The following is a 6365-nucleotide window of genomic DNA, read 5'->3' on the forward strand; positions in this document are numbered from 1 at the left end:
TCAGACCAGGGCATTTCCCCTGAGCCAGTGCAATCATTACTCAGTGTTTGCCCAAGAAAAAGCACATGTTTAAATTTTGTCCAAGTCTCTTCAGCTTGTGTTACCTCCAGTGCAGGTCTTCAATACTTGGATGAAGGGGTTGAGTGAAGTAAATGGAAATATTTTCTAGCTCAGGGGGTCTCACCTTGCAGCCCCACCAGGTGAACTGGGACAATCCCACTCATCCTGTAGAGCAGAACACCCAAACTTGGTTAAAGGCTAGCAGGCACAGATGCTGGTTCATCCTCCCTGTGTCCATCCCTTCCTGGCCCAGCCCTCTTGGCTCAGGAGCAATCCAGAGGCCATCCCATTCTCACCTCAGCAGCAGCATCCAAGTGTCCAGGCTCTGCTCCTGGCCAGGATTCCTCCTGCAGAAAGATAAAGAAGAATAAGAAGAATGCAAACATCACTCAGCATGTCCAGTGGTACAGGAAATATCCACTTTTGGGACAAAGTCTTTTCTTTCTAGCTCAGACAGGTTGAAAATGATCTGCTGGGAGCTCAGCCTGGTTTCCTAAGGAAACAACAACTCAAACACTGCAAAAGCAATGAAGGTTGGCACTGGGGTGGTGAGGCTGCTCCTGTGTTCCACCCTCTTCCCCCTGCAATTCCAACTTGAGCTGGCTCCAGCAATGTGACCCAGACTATCTGCCCTGGCTGCTCTTGCAAATTACCTCCTGCCTGCAGAAGTCCTTCAATTCAGCTCGTGCTGCTTGGGGGTGTCCAGAGGCTGAGTCTGGACAAGAGCCCTGAGCTCAGCGTGGTCAGTCCAGCCCCAGGGCACCTCCAGCCCCCCGAGGGTCCCAGCCCAGCTCCCACCTTGCAGTGCTGTGGAAACCCAGAGCACTGGGAATATTTCTCTGTCTGCCCTGGGGTGCCCTGACCCCCAGGGCAGCACTGACTCTGACCCTCATTCATGGAGAAAGTTTCCCAGAAAGTAGACCAGAATCCACAAAAGTGTGAAATAGATTATGGAGAGCAGTGTAGGTGTGTCACTTGGTGAGAAATTTAGGTTTTGGGATTTTTAGGATGTTGTGGATGGAAGCAGGATGGAGGGCACAGGGTGTTTGTTGTCCTGGGGTTCTTCTCCATGGGTTTGGGTGGCATTTTGTAAGTAGACAGGAAAGTCCTCATTGCAGCTCTTTGGGATCAGTTATTGGGTTAAAGGGAAAATAATCTAGGTGTCCTTTCTCAATTGGATAGTTCAGTCTTAAAAGACCTTGTACCAAGAGATTGTTAGGCATTTTGTGCCTTGCTAATGAAAGGCTGCAGAACTCATGGTTGTGAGACTGTTTCACTGATAAATAATAAACACCTGAGTCCCAATGTGAACTACTGTCTCAAGTGCCTTCACTCCAGACCCAGAGAAACCAACACAGTGCTAGGAAGCAGATTTGGCCCAGAATTTTAAAGCAAAGCAAAGCAAAACCCTGTGCAGATGCCTAGAGTCAGGAAAAGCACAAATGGTTTGAGTTGGCCTGCTGAAATGTTGGCCATGTTGTTTAATTGTACCTTTGTACACCAGATTCCAAGAAGGAGGAAAAAAGGCAACTCTGTGCATTTTATTGCTGAGGTCAGGTTCCTGTCTCCCCAGTCCTGTTTCTCATTCTCTAATCAAATCATTCCTCTTAATACAACCAGTTCCTAAAAGTCTGCTTGCCATAAAGTGCTTTAACCTTAGAATCTTATTTACTATGACCTTAATTGAAGGGTTTATTCAGGCTTCATCTATAAAATGTTTTGTGCAATCAGCCAAAAGCTCGAGATCAGCAGCAAGGCTTGAGCCCAGAAATCAGCTCTGCCACACTCTCAAGGTGACCTTAAACTGGATTGCAAAAACACTCTGGAAGTCCAGAACAGCACAGCACATTTAGAGAAAACTATCCCAGCCTCAGCAAGGCCAAAAATCCTTTGTGAGGACATAAGACCAACCTAGAATAAGCTGGGTCTGAGCCATTTCACTTTGGGACCCAGTTTTTCAAGCTCTTTCATGGTGAAGTCAAGGAGAATCCCAAATCTCTGCCCAGCTTGGGAAAAGGGACCAAGTATCTGGCACACCCTCAGGAAATCTCCAGAGAAAAACCACGGCCTGGGAAAAAAGAGATTTTTGTGATCATTCTATACTGTTGGGAGCTGCAAAGCAGGAGAACTGAAATGCCATGGCCTGGCCACTTCTTTCCAAGGAATAATCCAAGCCACTGACTTGTGTCTGAAGGTGCAACCCTTCCCTACACAGCTCCAGCTGTTGGTTTGTGACACAAGACACTTCCTGCAGAATTAATAAGAAATAAATCAAGGAAAGTCTCTCCTGCAATGACTTTATGGGGTTGCTGTGTCTTTTTACAGATCCCTTGTAAGTTCCCACACTGAAAGATATTCTGCTCAGCATCATGAACAGTCATGCCTTTATAGTCACAGCTTGGATTTCACATGGCTCTAAATAAAATAAAATTTAAAAAAAAAACACCAACAAAACAAGAACAACAACAAAACAACAACAACAAAAAAAAAAAACACGTGCCCAAACATGTTTTCTGGAAACATTTTGATTTTCAAATTATGTGTGTACTCTAAAATGAGAAAAATCCTTGACCAAGAAGAGCTGCTTGTTGAAAGCATTACTTGTTTCTTATTTCAAAGGGAAAATTGAAAACATTATGAAGGGTGTAGCTATTTACCAGTCCAGAGTGTTCTTATAAACAAAATAATACAAAACATATCCTCTTTGCTGTTTTGTTGTTTAATGTCTTCCCGTGTATCACAACGTGGAGAGCAGAACAGCGGAGAAAATAGACCATGTTTCCAAAAAGCCTTTAAATGGGAAAAAAGGACAAAGGACAATGTGTTTCAGCTATAAGTGCACAAAAAACATGAGACAGGTACCAAATTTCCATCAGAACAGCTGAAGAAATTGTGCAATTTACCTGCAATTCCAGTTGGGCACATCAGGAAAAGTGAAGAGATCTGAAGGCCAAGAGAAGAGTTGAGTTCATCCAATGGACAATGCATGTAAGAAATCCTTGAACTTCTTTGACAACCTCTCCACAGAAATCCAGCTTGAGAAAACAACATCCAAGTCAGGTTCACCATTAAACTGCTCTTATTAAACATTGTCCCTCATTTTATTGACAGCTGTGATGCTTGCCATAATTGCTTTACTCACATCATTTTACCCACAGAGAATATGAAAAATAATTCCATGTGCAGGGCCTCAAACACATCTCTGGCAGATGGGTTTCCAGCACTGAAGTTTGGGAAGGACATTTGTTCTGTCCCCTGGGGGGGACAGGCTGTGACAGTGCTTGAGAGGCTGAAGTGGAGGAGCTGCTTTGTTTTAAAAAGACAACCAAAAGGCTCTCTGTCCTTTCCTGAAGTTTGGGGAGGACATTTGTTCTGTCCCCTGGGGGGGATAGGCTGTGACAGTGCTTGAGAGGGTGAAGAAGTGGAGGAGCTGCTTTGTTTTAAAAAGACAACCAAAAGGCTCTCTGTCCTTTCACATCTGTACAACAGCTGGGCTTGCCCTGTGCTCCATCCAGGCATTTGATCAGGTTTTTGTGCTTTGTAAAGCAAGCAGGGGCCCAGGAATGGCCGTGAGGGAGGAGGGATGCACTGGCTGGCGCTGGCCTCTGCACACACCATGCGCTCAGAGCAGCAGGCAGGCACGTCAGAGAAATGCCATGGGAAGTTTATTTCTGTTTCCAGACCCATGTGATTCCCTGGGAGAGGGCAGCCCTGCCCAAATCCATGCAGTCCTTCCAGCTGGAACAGGAAACCACCCTGAGCAATGTCACAATTCAGAGCTGGGACCTGCCAGCCCCTCCAAGAGCTGCTCTGAAGCTCAGGCAGGGCTGGGGCTGTCTCCAGGCCAGCTGCCCCTGAATTTTGGGGTGGATTGAGCATGTTTGACTTCCCCCATCTGTTGGTATCACCAGTGTGGGGCTTTGGAGGCCGCAGCCAAGGTGTGAAGCAGGTCCAGTGAGGTGGTGCCAATTTACAACCCCTCCTAATGAGGTTTTATTGTGCCTGAAAAACTGAGCATCCCATTCACACCCTGAAAAAGCCATTTACAGTTTCAGCCTCATGGATAACCCATGTGCTCCCCTGCTGCAAGCCCAGCACTGGATACCAGTTTCTTTCTTTAAGGAAAAATGAATTTCTGGGGTGAAACTTCCCTCAAGAGTCTCATTCATTTGGCCAAGGAGTTGAAGCAGGATTACAAATTGCATTTCCCAGATACCTGGGACCAGATTCTCTGAGGCATCAAAAGAGATTAAAAGATTTACCACAAGGCAGAGAAATTGTGTCTGTAAGGGCATCCTTCTGAAATCAGAAGTACGGACACAATCCAAGACCTTTGGTTCCTGCTGTCCAAATCCAGACCATGTAATGTCAGAGCTCAGGATGACACAACTGCAGGGCAGGGTGGAGTTTTCTGTAGAGCAAGAGAGCAACACAGAGTAACTGGCCACTTCACTGAGCACAGAAAAACTGTTTCAAGCAATATGTGACTTTATTTAGTATTTAGATTGGCCATGCTCTCATTTTCCCACAAGAGCACTAAAACTTTCCCTAGGAAAAGTCAACTCCCAACTTAAAATGCCACGAAATTCAGATGTCACAAGTTCAAGTTCCCCACCAAAAAAAGGTTTGATCAGAAAATGGCCACACCTCAGACCAATATTGCTAAAGCAGGCACCAAAACCCTTCAGACATCCTGGGCATCCCTGTTGCAGGCCACCCAAAGAAATTCTGCAAGCTCTCATGGCCATGAACAAAATCCCAGTTGCTTTCTCAGGGCAAATAATTCATAAAGGCAAGCACAGAAATATACTTATCTGCTCCATGATCAAAAGAGTGGCCCGAGTTAAGTTTTTGGAGAGGTCCCAGGAATCTCATGTTCATTCCAAAAATAGACCTCAGATTGATGCAAGTGGACATTGTGCCAAAGAGGACAAGACAGGGGTAAAGCAGAGTGCAAGAGCAGCAAAGTGAAATGTGGAGCTGGTTTTTTTTTTTTTGCATCCTTTGATGACTACTGATGGGAAATTTTAGCTGGAAATCATCCACAGAAGGACCTGCAGAGCCCAGCATGGTGGTTTGGGTGAATTGAAAGCAGTTGGATTTCTGAGCAGGCAACACTGATGTCTCTCTTTCCCAAAGCCATGAGTCAGGCTGTGCACAGGGATCCAACATGAGCAAAAAGCACAATGAGGGAAAATCCAGCAAGCTCCAACACGTGGCTGGATTTCCTGTGGCTCAGGAAACAGCTCCAGCTCCTTTCTTTTCTAAAAGCTCCTGGTTAAGGTTGGTTCCTCTGGGTGGACAAGGATGTGAGGAGCTCCTGCTTTTATTGTGATGAGGCACAAGCCCTGGAAATCCTGAATCAGCCAAAGGGGGCTGCAAGCAATGCAACAACATCCCTGACGTTACTGGAAAGATGTTCCACAGCCTCTCTTCTTCCCAGCCCTCCTGTCCAGAATCCATAACTCACTGACCTGGAGCAACACTGTCCTGCTGACAGGCATTTCTTGGTGGCTGATTTCACCTCCTGGCACACCATGAAGGCTTTCATGTCTGCTCTAGACACAGGCAAGGACTGCAGTAGCTCTGTTATGTTCCCTTGAGCTTTTCTTTCCTTTCTAATCTACATTTTATGAAAACATGGTCCCTCTTCATGAAGGTTCATTTTGTTCCCTCCTGTCTTGTTAGAAGCCACCCAATACTGATAAATCTATTTCCATGTCCCTATAGTACTAATGCCAAGACCTGTCACAATAATGAGTGTGGACCACTGCCCCAGCTGGTGTGAGGCAGAAGAGTGACTAAAGATCACCCCATCAGCACCATCTCTGTCATATCCTGTTCCCCAGAGCCCAGACTTACTTGGAAATGTCCTTCTCCCTTCTGCTGTGCATCACAGGCCTCGCCCCACAACGCCTTGGTTCTGGATCTGGGATGGGAACCGCCTTTCCTGCCCTGCAAATCCTGCTGCTGCCATAAAACAGGTTCAGACACCAAAACCTGGAGTGGCAGGGCAGGATGAGGCTGCAGCAGAAGGTGTGACTCCATCCACTGACTCATTTGGCACTAATGAGGTTTAACGAGGGTGATCATGGGCTCTGCTGTTCCCCAGGGCATCCTCTGTGAGACACTTCACCCAAATGTGGCACTCCCAGACACTGCTCCACAGCAGCCGTGGGGCAGAGCTCACTGAAGCCAGGGAGGGAAGGAGCAGCGGGGCAGTTTCAGTTTCAGTGAGTGGCTGTGACCAAGCCGTGCATCTCCACTCAAAAATCCACACTGCATCTTCCAGAGGAGGAACCACG

General features: G+C 46.6%; 1 long non-coding RNA gene across 1 annotated transcript in view; it reads right to left on the minus strand.

Annotated features, from left to right (window-relative positions):
• The window catches only part of LOC120507928, a 48382-nt gene extending 43340 nt beyond the window's left edge, over positions 1 to 5042 (minus strand). Inside the window, exons 1-5 of the long non-coding RNA XR_005628875.1 lie at positions 4323 to 5042; positions 2964 to 3095; positions 1972 to 2128; positions 357 to 407; positions 185 to 225 (exon numbers count right to left, since the gene is read on the minus strand). This is a non-coding gene — a long non-coding RNA (uncharacterized LOC120507928). The remainder of the gene's footprint in view (positions 1 to 184; positions 226 to 356; positions 408 to 1971; positions 2129 to 2963; positions 3096 to 4322) is intronic.
• Between the last annotated feature and the right edge of the window lie 1323 nt (positions 5043 to 6365).

This window comes from Passer montanus, unplaced genomic scaffold, assembly GCF_014805655.1.
Source record: "Passer montanus isolate IOZ18808 unplaced genomic scaffold, ASM1480565v1 scaffold45, whole genome shotgun sequence".
Lineage (NCBI taxonomy): Eukaryota > Metazoa > Chordata > Aves > Passeriformes > Passeridae > Passer > Passer montanus.